Source organism: Antennarius striatus, chromosome 13, assembly GCF_040054535.1.
Source record: "Antennarius striatus isolate MH-2024 chromosome 13, ASM4005453v1, whole genome shotgun sequence".
Lineage (NCBI taxonomy): Eukaryota > Metazoa > Chordata > Actinopteri > Lophiiformes > Antennariidae > Antennarius > Antennarius striatus.
Window position 1 is genome coordinate 21918175 of NC_090788.1, and position 13821 is coordinate 21931995.

The following is a 13821-nucleotide window of genomic DNA, read 5'->3' on the forward strand; positions in this document are numbered from 1 at the left end:
AATGCCTCGACGGAGAAGAATTTACGATATTTAAACACTTCCATTGCAGCAGATCAATACAATCCAACATCCAAACAGACTTGCATCGGACTCTTTCTTGAAAGTCACTGCAATATGCTTCAATATCTTGGAGTTTCAGTCTAACATATCATATGGTGTGCTTTTGCGTACATCTTAAGTTAAAAGGAAATTGAGGTAAGAAAATTTTTTAAAATGTTATTTTCGATTAATTCTCTGACATATTTCAGATTGTATTTAGAAATTGCATTTTTGATAGTGTTTTCAGTAAAGAGTATAATTACGTGTGTCAATCTTTATGATTTCTGAATTCCATTTGATCTAAACTTTTATCTTACGTTTTCAATTTGCAACATTAAAACATGGATCAAGAGACTCATTTATTTTATCATTCATTAAGTTTCTTTGCTTTGCAAATGTGTATTTTAAAATGGTTATTACATGGGAAGCATGATTTCAAATTTTGCCAAACTCCACTACTTTGTTTATATTTATCAACTCTTTTTTCTCCAATGACCCCCCCCCCTTCTGTAAGACCTGAGACACTTTCATAAGATCAAACTGACTGTATGCAGACACAAACACAACCTTCAGAATACGTTCTTTAATAGGTTTCTTTGCACAATACTTTATATGAGACGGATCTAATTATAATGGTTTGATAAAAAGTCATTCCACTACAATAGAATACAGTGCATATAAAATAAATCCTTTTAAATACCAAAAATACTAGAAATACTGCTGCTAATAATAATTGTTAAATTAGGTTACATTCTATTTCATTGAAATATTTACAGTTAACAAGTTAAAAGGTGACATATTTTAAAACATTTCAGGTGTCAGGTGTTTTTCAGGTATCTGAAAAAAAATCCAGATTGGGTAAGTTTATTTTAAGTTTATGTTAACATAACCCCATACCAGCTTACGAGGACAGCAGAGAAGTCATGTAGATGTGTAGGTTGGTTATGTTTGGACTGTTATTTGTTTGTTTCTCTGGTTTTAGCACCACCTGCAGTATAAGATGGGGAAGTGACAAAACGGTACCTTTTCATGACCAACACTGCCAAAACAAGAACTGCAAGAAGACCCAAACAGAACAAACCTGGACAATGGAGAGCACAAAGCAATTAAAAGACAAGGAAACAAAGGATATGAAGAAGAAAAGAGACATAGTTAAAAAGCAAAGACATTTGATGTATCAAATAATGATTGAAATTGAAAAACTGCAGGGAGTAACACAGAGAGCCAGAGATGAAATTAAGTACATAAAGAGAAAGACACAGCAGCAAAAGGAGGATACGGACATACTGACAGCTACAACAAATAAGCAGCACCCATACTTACAAAGAATGACATTCCAGTTAGAGGATGTGACTGAAAAACTAGAGAATAAAAACAAAGCCACACAAGAAGAATATCAACCTCAGAAAATGTTTGCTGAAATAAACCAAGATATGGACGCTCTTAGAAGACGAGACAGATTGATTATTAAACATCAACAGAAATGTGATAAGATAAAATCACAAGACATTGAGATACAAATAGAGCATACACAGCAAATGCAGAGGATAGTGGAGAAGCTGATGACTGATAGTTTGATGACTATAATGAGCAAAAATAAGAATATTATGCTTGAAACTAAGCAGACAAACGAGCAAATGGGAAAAATCATGTCACAAATAAGGAGAAATGAAGAAGTTATTATAAACCACAGGGGCCAAATTGAGCTCATTAAACACAATATGAATTTCAACATGGGCAGGATGCAGAGGTGGTTAAACACTCAAACTGCAGTACAGAATGTTGGCATTCCACAGCCTGAAACCAGAAAAGGTGAGGAAGAAAAAAAAACCTTTGTCAACATTAAACTAAAACCTTTTCAAGGTGAGAAACTGTGGAATGTCCTGGAAGATGGGGAACAACCACTGGAGGTGACTTTGACCAATAGACATGAACCAAAGCCAGAGACTGGCCAAACAGAAACTATTAATCAGAAGGAAACCCAAGATGAAGTCCAGGCTCAGAGAGAGGGAAAAGATAGAATTACTGCCAAAATGCAGACAAAGACAGAAAGCATGGGAAGAGACTGGCAGTTAAATGAAGCAGAGACGGCTACAATGAAGAGCATAATGGAAAATATTCAGAGGCAAAAGCAGGAGCTGGATAGCTCTTTACTGAGGACAACCAAAGAGATGGAAGTGATGAAAACTGAGAATGAGCTGATGAAACATGACGTGTTAGAATTGACCGGACTGAGCAGGGGCCATAAAGAAGCAATTGGCAAGATGATGATTGAGATTAAACATAGTAAACAAAATATACATCAGAAACAGACGACCAAGGCGCGGAGGCCAGAGCAGGTAAAGAACGTCATGGCAGAGAGGATTGATGAAAAGAACATTTTTCAGTACGCCGACAAAACTGGGGAAATATTACAGCACAGAGGAAATAAAAGTGAAGAAGTCAGCAAAGTGAACACTGACATGAGGAGTGTGAGCCTAGAAATAAAAGAAATCAGGAAGATGCTGTGTACAGTGATCGAACATCCAGAGATGAGAAGCAGGGATGCTGTGGACCAAAACAAGGTCATGAATTTCCAAACCAAGAAACAGACACAGGTGCAGTTGGATGGCCGAGCACCTGTGTCTGAGTGGGATGAGATGAAAATACTGAAGCTAAAGTCACAACAAAGAGAGTTAGAACAAAAAGAAATATTAAAAAATACCATAACTGCAATTGTAACTATGGATAAGATTAAAACAAACATTGAAAAAGCTGCTGCAGAGATGAAGAACACCCAGCAAGAGATGTTCAGGGGCCAAAGGACGATGAACGAAAATAAGGAAGAAATAAAAAAACACATGGTAAGTAAATTTAATCCCATTTTTTGCATTTTCTTGTAGAACTTGAGTCATTAATACACTTTATCAGCTGAGAAGTCATTTTATTAATATTAATTTTTAAACTACAAAGAGCGTAAATTAATACTAAATCTTTATGTGTGCATTTTTTTAATTCAATGTATTTTATTACCCCAGAAAAGACGTTTATAAATTTAATCTTTGAAAACAGCAGGTAACCAAATACTACAAATTTGCAAAATGATTTATCAATGTATAAAAGCACAAATTCAGTTTTTATGAAGGGATGATTAGGAACTAGAGCATCAAAAAGTGAGCAGAGATATTTTGATGGTATTCAACGATGCTTAAACTGGGTCCCTTTGTATGTCTGAGTTGGATAAAGTACTCTGGACTTGCAGGAAAGTTTCAGAAATTACATGTCTCATCCAAGAATCTTCTTCAGTTCTCAATCGCTGGTGGGGAGTCCTAATCTGAGTTCCACAGATCAAAATTATTTGACTTCATGTCAATGATGAGAAAGCATTTACCTGTCAGAACATGGATTTTTATTGGAATAGACTGATGAATTGGAGCAAAGACAAATTCCACTATGGATAAAACTGTGTCAATGGGCATTTGTTGAAATCTCTTGAAACAAGTTAAATACAGTTTGTAATGGAGATGCTTCTGTTTGGTGATGCTGGAAATGCTTCCCGAACCCTCTGGTAATGGCAGATTGTGTGTGTGTGTGTCACTGAGAAGGGCTGTGGACTAACAACAGAATGACAGTCAATGACAGTTACAGGGTTGAGAGCACCAGAGGAACAATCAGGGTTGAGGCAAAAATCCAGGAGTTATAAAAACGAGCAGAGCTTGGCACAGAGACAGGCGGAGGAAAACACAGGAAGTGGAACAAAGGAGTTTGCAAGATTCACTTGGCTTGGCAGGAGAAGGACTCTAAACAGTTCAGCAAACAAAGCAGAGGTCTTCTAGGTCCAAAGGCAGCAACACCGAAAAGAGCAGAACATGAACAAGATTTCTAAAAATGGGGCAATAAATCAGCTCTGACTATCAATCCTGGTTCAAAGCCAAGGATGAGTGCGTTCGCTCGAAGAAAGAGAAGAGGAACACCAAGAGTATAGGACTAAGAGTAGGGACGTTGAATGTTGGAACTATGACAGGAAAAGGTAGAGAGTTGGTTGACATGATGCAGAGAAGGAAGGTAGGCATACTGTGTGTCCAGGAGACCAGGTGGAAAGGTAGCAAGGCTAGAAGTTTAGGAGCAGGGTTCAAGTTGTTCTATCATGGTATAGATGGGAAGAGAAATGGAGTAGGAGTTATCTTGAAGGAGGAGTTTGTTAGGAATGTCCTGGAGGTAAAAAGAGTATCGGATAGAGTGATGAGTCTGAAGCTAGAAATAGAAGGTGTGATGTTCATTGTTGTTAGTGGGTATGCTCCACAGGTAGGATGTGAGCTGGAGGAGAAGGAGAAATTCTGGTCGGACTTTGATGAGGTGATGCAGAGCATGCCTAGAAGTGAGAGAGTTGTCATTGGAGCAGACTTCAATGGACATGTTGGTGCAGGAAACAGAGGTGATGAGGATGTGATGGGCAGGTTTGGTATCCAGGAGAGGAACACAGAAGGACAGATGGTAGTTGACTTTGCAAAAAGGATGGAAATGGCTGTAGTGAATACTTTCTTCCAGGCGAGGCAGGAACATAGGGTGACCTATAAGAGTGGAGGTAGGAGTACACAGGTAGACTACAGCTTGTGTAGACGGTGTAACCTGAAGGAGATCAGTGACTGTAAAGTAGTGGTAGGTGAGAGTGTAGCCAAACAGCATAGGATGGTGGTGTGTAGGATGACTCTGGTGGTGAGAAAGATCAAGAGGGCAAAGGCAGAGCAGAAGACGAAATGGTGGAAGCTGAAAAAGGAAGAGTGTTGCATGACTTTTAGGAAGGAGTTAAGACAGGCTCTGGGTGGTCAGGAGGTGCTTCCAGATGACTGGACAACTACAGCTAATGTGATCAGGGAGACAGGTAGGAGAGTACTTGGTGTGTCATCTGGAAGGAGAGTAGATAAGGAGACTTGGTGGTGGAATGAGGAGGTACAGGAGTGCATACAGAGAAAGAGGTTAGCTAAGAGGAAGTGGGACACTGAGAGGACTGAGGAGAGTAGACAGGAGTACAGGGAGATGCAGCGTAAGGTGAAGGTAGAGGTAGCAAAGGCCAAACAAGAAGCTTATGATGACTTGTATGCTAGGTTGGACAGTAAGGAGGGAGAGACTGATCTATACCGGTTGGCAAGACAGAGAGACAGAGATGGGAAGGACGTGCAGCAGGTTAGGGTGATTAAGGATAGGGATGGAAGTCTATTGACAGGTGCCAGTAGTGTGATGGGAAGATGGAAAGAGTACTTTGAAGAGTTGATGAACGTGGAAAATGAGAGAGAACAAAGACTAGAAGAGGTGACTGTTGTGGACCAGGATGTAGCAAAGATTAGTCAGGATGAAGTGAGGAGGGCATTGAAGAGGATGAAGACTGGAAAGGCAGTTGGTCCTGATGATATACCTGTAGAGGTATGGAAGTGTCTAGGAGAGGTGGCAGTAGAATTTCTGACTGGGTTGTTCAACAGGATCTTAGATAGTGAGAAGATGCCTGAGGAATGGAGGAGAAGTGTGCTGGTGCCCATTTTTAAGAACAAGGGAGATGTGCAGAGTTGTGGCAACTACAGAGGAATAAAGCTGATGAGCCATGCAATGAAATTATGGGAGAGAGTAGTGGAAGCTAGACCAAGGGCAGAAGTGAGCATTTGTGAGCAGCAGTATGGTTTCATGCCAAAAAAGAGTACTACAGATGCAGTATTTGCTCTGAGGATGTTGATAGAGAAGTACAGAGAAGGCCAGAGGGAGCTGCATTGTGTTTTTGTAGATCTGGAGAAAGCTTATGACAGGGTGCCCAGAGAGGAACTGTGGTATTGTATGAGGAAGTCTGGAGTGGCAGAGAAGTATGTTAGAGCGGTGCAGGACATGTATGAGGACTGTAAGACAGTGGTGAGGTGTGCTGTAGGTGTGACAGAGGAGTACAAAGTGGAGGTGGGACTGCATCAGGGATCAGCTCTGAGCCCCTTCTTGTTGCTATGGTGATGGACAGGCTGACAGACGAGGTTAGACAGGAATCACCATGGACTATGATGTTTGCAGATGACATTGTGATCTGTAGTGAGAGCAGGGAACAGGTGGAGGAGAAGCTAGAGAGGTGGAGGTTTGTCCTGGAAAGGAGAGGAATGAGGGTTAGCCGCAGTAAGACAGAGTACATGTGTGTGAATGAGAGGGACCCAAGTGGAAGAGTGAGGTTAGAGGGAGAAGAGATCAAGAAGGTGGAGGATTATAAGTACTTAGGGTCAACAGTCCAGAGCAATGGAGAGTGTGGAAAAGAGGTGAAGAAGCGTGTCCAGGCAGGATGGAACGGGTGGAGGAAAGTGTCAGGTGTGATGTGTGATAGAAGAGTTTCAGCTAAAATGAAAGGAAAGGTGTACAAAACTGTGGTGAGACCAGAGATGTTGTTTGGTCTAGAGACAGTGTCACTGAAGAAAAGACAGGAGAAAGAGCTGGAGGTAGCAGAGATGAAGATGCTGAGGTTCTCTCTGGGAGTGACCAGGAAGGATAGGATCAGGAATGAGTACATCAGAGGGACAGCACATGTTAGAGGTTCTGGAGATAAAGTCAGAGAGGCCAGACTGAGATGGTTTGGACATGTCCAGAGGAGAGATAGTGAATATATTGGTAGAAGGATGCTGAGTTTTGAACTGCCAGGCAGGAGGCCCAGAGGAAGACCAAAGAGGAGATTTATGGATGTAATGAGGGAAGACATGAAGATAGTTGGTGTGAGAGAAGAGGATTCAAAGGACAGGGCTAGATGGAGGAAATTGATTCGCTGTGGCGACCCCTGAAGGGAAAAGCCGAAAGGAAAAGAAGAAGAAGTGACCTGTGTGGAACGTTAAAGACTTGATGAGGATTGCTCTTTTCTTCTGTTGTTCTGATTGATTTCCTGGGGTATTTGTGGCTATACTGTGTGTGGTAAGGGCATCTCTTTTGCTGGAGACAGTAAGGCAGCTGGCCAATTGCTGTGTGCAGTTTGTGAGTAGTTTGTCTGATGGTAGAGAGAGAGAGACAGCAAGCGATTGGCTGTGTGACATGTTGTGTCGTGATCACCCTAAGATAGTGGGAAAGTACTTGTCCTACAAAGAGCCTACAGAGACAGTTTCCTTGTCCCAAAGCCCTCTCTAATGAGGGCTTGATTTAGGCATCAGAATAGGATGGCCTGGGAGAAATAACTGGTCAGAGAAGAGAACTGGTAGACTGGAAGAGACATCCAACATGAAGCTCTCCCCATCACCAACATTTACAAAGTAACAAAACAGATTAATCTTAATCTATGTTGAGAAGTGACAAAAATAACTTTTTAAGCAAAGCAAAATGAATACATAAGTCCTTCATTGTTATTTTCATAGTCCAACATTCAATTCCATAGAATTTCTTTTCATTTTATGACTTAAGTTCTAAAATACAGCTTACACCTGACACAGTGTGACTTCTATTCATATTTGACACATTACTTGAATCACATTCATGTGAAGTATTAAGTTGTCCAGTTGAAACATAAGAATGCTTTCAATGGCAAGACAATAGCAGGTGAAGTGAAATACTGTGATACTAGTTACCGACCACATGAGGAAATGGTCGGGTGGGAATGGTAATTACATACTCTACACTTTTTTCCATTGGCTTAGAATAAAAACAAATTCTCACTTTTATTCGACTGGCCGGGGGGCTGAGCTGACCTCTGCCCCTCGCTGTCACCAGTTTGTTCTAGCAGATGGATCTCCACCATCCCTCCCAACTTGTCCATACTCATACCAGACTCACATGTATGAGTAGAGGACTAACAGTACAGGTACCACCAAATTGCTGAACCAACTTGTACATTTACAGGATTTTCTACTGAAGCGGCAATCACTCTACCTTAAAATAGAAACATTTTCTCAATGCAAAAAATGCATCTAACAGCATTTCACTGTATGCCTGTTATTAGTTAGAAACTGAATAATACTTCTGCTACTCCGCAGGAACCTAATTCTCTGAATAAGTACTCATGTTTGAAAGATAATTTTCTCTTTTTATATTTCAAATCATTGGGCAGTTTTTAAAATCATGAATAAAAAAATTGTGGCAAGTATGGGTAAGTGTTTGGATGGGCATTGTTTTTAGCTTCTACTTGTAATGATTTTAATTTGTCTGTTTTTGTAAAGGATAAGCTAGGATCCACGAAAGCTTTGCTCAGCCAATGGATTACGACAAAGTCTGCAATTAAATGTTCTCTTTATGTGAAGTCAAGTCGGCATCAAGAACCACCAAAAGAAAAACAAGGGGACAAAACTCAAGGGTCAGACGTTTTCTCTCACATTGGAGGAACAGAAATCAAGCAACACCGTGTAACATTAAAGGACCAGCCACAAAGTGATATAATGAAAGAACAAGAGTTTCTACACAAGAAACAACTCGTTTTTTTACAGGATATTAAGGAAAAAAGGGATGTGTCATTTCAGATACAGACAGAAATTCATAAAGAAGTATTAGCAAATGATGATTCAACAGAAATGGAAGCAAATATGAAAGAAAATGTAAGAGTGCAACGCCTGCTGTCAACTGTAAAGGAGGAGGAGAAAATAAGTCAGCAAATAATGTCTCTTAAGAAACACATGGAGCAGACATGTCAAGAGATTGAAAGACACATTTTTGAAATCAATTTTCTGCAGAATCACAGACCAGAGACTGAAATCGATTTAAAAAATACAATAAAGGATCCTAAAAATCTGGAGGGCAGACTGACTGGACTATTGAAGGAAGTAGAATACAAAGATATTTTTATTTCAAACACCAAAGATTTCAATCATGATTCAATAGAAACCAATGTCCAGAAGCAAAAGAAGAGACTGCAGTCAGAAGACGTAGATATGGATGGATGTTTCTGTAAAAATGTAAGAAGAGGTGTTGATTTTTGCATACTAGAAATTTATAGAACACAAGAAATCTTTCAGTTAATAAAACTACACCTCAAAAACATGGCTGAACAATGTAAAATGGACAAAAAGTACAAATATGAAGATAGCAAAATTAAAAGAATGCTAAGAGATATGAAGCATTTCCGAGAGCATTTGAAAATGGTGAAAGAGGTAATCACCCAAAGAGAAGTTATTCTGGAAGATAAACTACGAAAAATAAAATGGATGAAAACTGCAGCTAAAAAACAGCAAAGAAAACTGGATCAGAAACTAATGAAAATTGAAAGAGAGAGAGATGAATTAGATATTTTAAAAACAAAAATGAAGCAACAAACTGAAACTAGTACGCAGGAGAAGGCAAATGTTAAACACGCCATAGAAGAAGTGTCTAAGACTAGAAAGAGAAATGGAAAAATAGACAATATTACTATGAAGTCCACGAAAAAACACTTAGAAGTTCAAAACTGTAAAACACAAATTGGGCAACAAAGTGATATATTATCTGACAATACTGAGAGAGTGAACAGCAATGTTGAATGGAATACAAAGACAGAAAACAGAACAGGCAAAGAAATTGAAGAAATGGAAAATGAAATGAGCAGACTTAAATCAGAAAATGAAACACAGAATGATTACATTAACCTAATAATGGGTAGTTTGGATTCCAAAAACCATGTAGTTAAACAGAAGAAAGTGATCAGGGGTCAAATGAAAGAGAAGACAGCCAATGAAGACACTGAAATGACAAAACAGATAATAAAATGTGACCAAGGGAAAGTAATAGAACGACAAGCTGAGACATACCTACATGAAACTTCCCTGTGGGGAGGTAGCCGAAACCAGACATCAGATTCTGATAACCAAGTGCATGTGACCAAAAAAGAAATGAAGAAAATGAAGGAAAAGGAAAGAACACATATATTTGAAAACAGTAATTTAAATGCAAATCTTCAGAGCATAACAGAAAAAATCCTTTCACATTTTGAAATAATTAGAGGAGGAGTGGGACTTCTAGAAAATCTACATGCGTATTTAGGTAAACAGATGCAGGAGCTAAAGGCAGTAAAGTCTGAGAGCAGTTCAGTCAGAGAAAACATGAGTCGAATAAAATATATGTTGTGGATGGACTTTGAAAAGATTACGTCAAAAGCTGAGATTCAGAGGGATTCAATGGTCTACATGTGGGACACCATACACAAAAAAAATCAGGAACTTGAAATAAAGCTAGATGCTATAAGAAAAGAAAGAAGAGACATCGAAATTTTGAAATTTGAGTTGGAAGAAAAAGCAAGAGACATTCAGAAGATACTCTACAAAGGTACTCGAAGACACGAGACACTTACAAATATCTGGGAGGAGATCGATGAAAAAGTCAAGCTGAGCATCATAAAACAGAAAAAAATGGAATTACCAGATACAAAGACAATCACGGAAAAACCAACAGACCTACTCATGAGTGAGAAAGAGGTAGAGAATAAAAATAAGGGGGGGGTGAATTTGATATGTGAAATGACGGAAAAATTACCCACAAATGAAGAGATAAAAGTAGTTATGTTGAAAGTGAAAGAAGAATATGATGAGCAGGTGAGAGAGAATGAATATTTGACAAACAGATTGCAGAAAAATGACATATTTAAAACACAATCTGATACTAAAAAAACAGAAAATATTTTAAAACTGTACTTAAAACAGAAAGAAAAAGGATCCAAGGGAAAACGGCTAAAAATATATGAATGTGAACGTAAAACCACTAATGAAAATGTGCTGGTTGAAAAACAAAAAATGGAAAATCTAAGGAAGGAACTTATCATAAAAAAAGAAGAGACTGAAACTGCCATGAATAGCATCAGTGCATGGAAAGATGAACTTATGTTAATAAAAACTAACTTTGAAAATGAAAGACAAATGCTTTTGAAACAAAGGAATAAAATAGAAAGTGAAAGCTACGAGCTAATGATAAGAAAAAAAAAACTTTTAATGGGATTTAAAAACATAGAAAATGTGAGAATAAAAATGAAACAAGTGGCAAAAAGCATATCTGATGACATAAAACACAAAATGGACAGTTTGGAGCAAACGATAAAAGTACTTACTCCGTTAAACACTTCTGTAAGAACAATGATGGGACGTATGGAAAATGAAGAAAATATGGCTTACATTGAACTATTTAAAAAAATAAATGAATATCTCTCAAACGCTGTCATCCAGAGACAAATGGAAATTATATGGCACAGAAACTTGGATTGGAAAACACGAAACATGAAAAAACTGGAACAAAAGAAGGATTTATATACAACATATGCCAAGATCAATGAAATTAAACTCAAACTGAAGAAGGTGAGGACTGCAATTCAAAATCAAAGTCAGTTAATACAAAGATACACAATGAAACATAAACAGCAAAAATGCATGTACATAACCACAAAGACGGAGCCTGTAACATTGAAAGACCTGACAAATGGCTTGTTTCAGGACATAAAGACAGAGAAAACAAGTATTGACAATCTGAGCCATCAAATTGAAAGAGAAAGGGACAATCTTAAAAATGCCAAGAATTGGATTGCCTTACATAGAAAAGATCAACAAGTGAAGGAAGACAACTTTAGAAGTCTAAATCAAACATTGGGTATTTTACTGGTGGACTTTGAGAAGACGATAGAAGAGGCCGAAGCAGCCTCACAGAAATTCAGCAGAGAAAGAGAACATTTCAATGAGACACAATTGATCTTTGAAAAAGAAAGAGAAACATTGAAGAATGAGAAATATAAAATGCAAGGAAGACTGTTTGAGTTGAAGAGGAGGAAAGGTCAGTTGATGAGAAAGACAGAAGACGTGTCTAATCAGAAACAGTGTCTTAAAAATGTGAGTGAAAAGATGTACAGGACAATTAAGAAAATAGACAAGGTTGAGCATTATAACAAAGATGTAGGGAGATTATGCGTTGACCTGGAGAAGGCGTTGAAAGACTTTGTTGGAGACAGAGACCGGAGATCGAGTTCCGATAGACTGATGGAAAGACTGCAGGACGATCTGTCAGACATGGACATCCAGAGAAAATACTTGGAAAAGAAGTGGAAGGAAAAGTTGGAAATTGAAAGAAACAATGTTGAACAACTGAAAGCTATGTTGAAACAAGATCGAGCGGATGTGGATAGAGGTAATGAGATGGTGATGCAGCATAAGTGTGACTTGGAACAGATGATGTCCGACATCCACAAACAGACTGACTTGTTAAATCAAGCTAAAGCAGGTGTAAAAGAGGAAATGCAGAAGTTGGAAATGACAAACACCGAGTTACTAAGAACACAGCAACATGCAAGTGGCCTGCTCGATATGATCAAGACAGAGAAGACCAACACCGAAGACGTATTTAGTCAAGTTCAGGCGCAAAGACACATGCTGGAAACGACAAAGACTGAGCTTGTAACATTGAAAGACCTGACAAATGGCTTGTTTCAGGACATAAAGACAGAGAAAACAAATATTGACAATCTGAGCCATCAAATTGAAAGAGAAAGGGACAATCTTAAAAATGCCAAGAATTGGATTGCCTTACATAGAAAAGATCAACAAGTGAAGGAAGACAACTTTAGAAGTCTAAATCAAACATTGGGTATTTTACTGGTGGACTTTGAGAAGACGATAGAAGAGGCCGAAGCAGCCTCACAGAAATTCAGCAGAGAAAGAGAACATTTCAATGAGACACAATTGATCTTTGAAAAAGAAAGAGAAACATTGAAGAATGAGAAATATAAAATGCAAGGAAGACTGTTTGAGTTGAAGAGGAGGAAAGGTCAGTTGATGAGAAAGACAGTAGACGTGTCTAATCAGAAACAGTGTCTTAAAAATGTGAGTGAAAAGATGTACAGGACAATTAAGAAAATAGACAAGGTTGAGCATCATAACAAAGATGTAGGGAGATTATGCGTTGACCTGGAGAAGGCGTTGAAAGACTTTGTTGGAGACAGAGAACGGAGATCGAGTTCCGATAGACTGATGGAAAGACTGCAGGACGATCTGTCAGACATGGACATCCAGAGAAATTACTTGGAAAAGAAGTGGAAGGAAAAGTTGGAAATTGAAAGAAACAATGTTGAACAACTGAAAGCTATGTTGAAACAAGATCGAGCGGATGTGGATAGAGGTAATGAGATGGTGATGCAGCATAAGTGTGACTTGGAACAGATGATGTCCGACATCCACAAACAGACTGACTTGTTAAATCAAGCTAAAGCAGGTGTAAAAGAGGAAATGCAGAAGTTGGAAATGACAAACACCGAGTTACTAAGAACACAGCAACATGCAAGTGGCCTGCTCGATATGATCAAGACAGAGAAGACCAACACCGAAGACGTATTTAGTCAAGTTCAGGCGCAAAGACACATGCTGGAAACGACAAAGACTGAGCTTGTAACATTGAAAGACCTGACAAATGGCTTGTTTCAGGACATAAAGACAGAGAAAACAAATATTGACAATCTGAGCCATCAAATTGAAAGAGAAAGGGACAATCTTAAAAATGCCAAGAATTGGATTGCCTTACATAGAAAAGATCAACAAGTGAAGGAAGACAACTTTAGAAGTCTAAATCAAACATTGGGTATTTTACTGGTGGACTTTGAGAAGACGATAGAAGAGGCCGAAGCAGCCTCACAGAAATTCAGCAGAGAAAGAGAACATTTCAATGAGACACAATTGATCTTTGAAAAAGAAAGAGAAACATTGAAGAATGAGAAATATAAAATGCAAGGAAGACTGTTTGAGTTGAAGAGGAGGAAAGGTCAGTTGATGAGAAAGACAGTAGACGTGTCTAATCAGAAACAGTGTCTTAAAAATGTGAGTGAAAAGATGTACAGGACAATTAAGAAAATAGACAAGGTTGAGCATCATAACAAAG

At 38.5% G+C, this 13821-nt stretch overlaps 1 long non-coding RNA gene across 1 annotated transcript; it reads left to right on the forward strand.

The window, feature by feature from the left end:
• LOC137606707 (uncharacterized) lies at positions 1-10916 on the forward strand. Its single transcript, XR_011037904.1, has 3 exons — positions 1-195; positions 1022-2882; positions 8172-10916. It is a non-coding gene; the product is annotated as an uncharacterized lncRNA (long non-coding RNA).
• The last annotated feature ends 2905 nt before the right edge of the window (positions 10917-13821 follow it).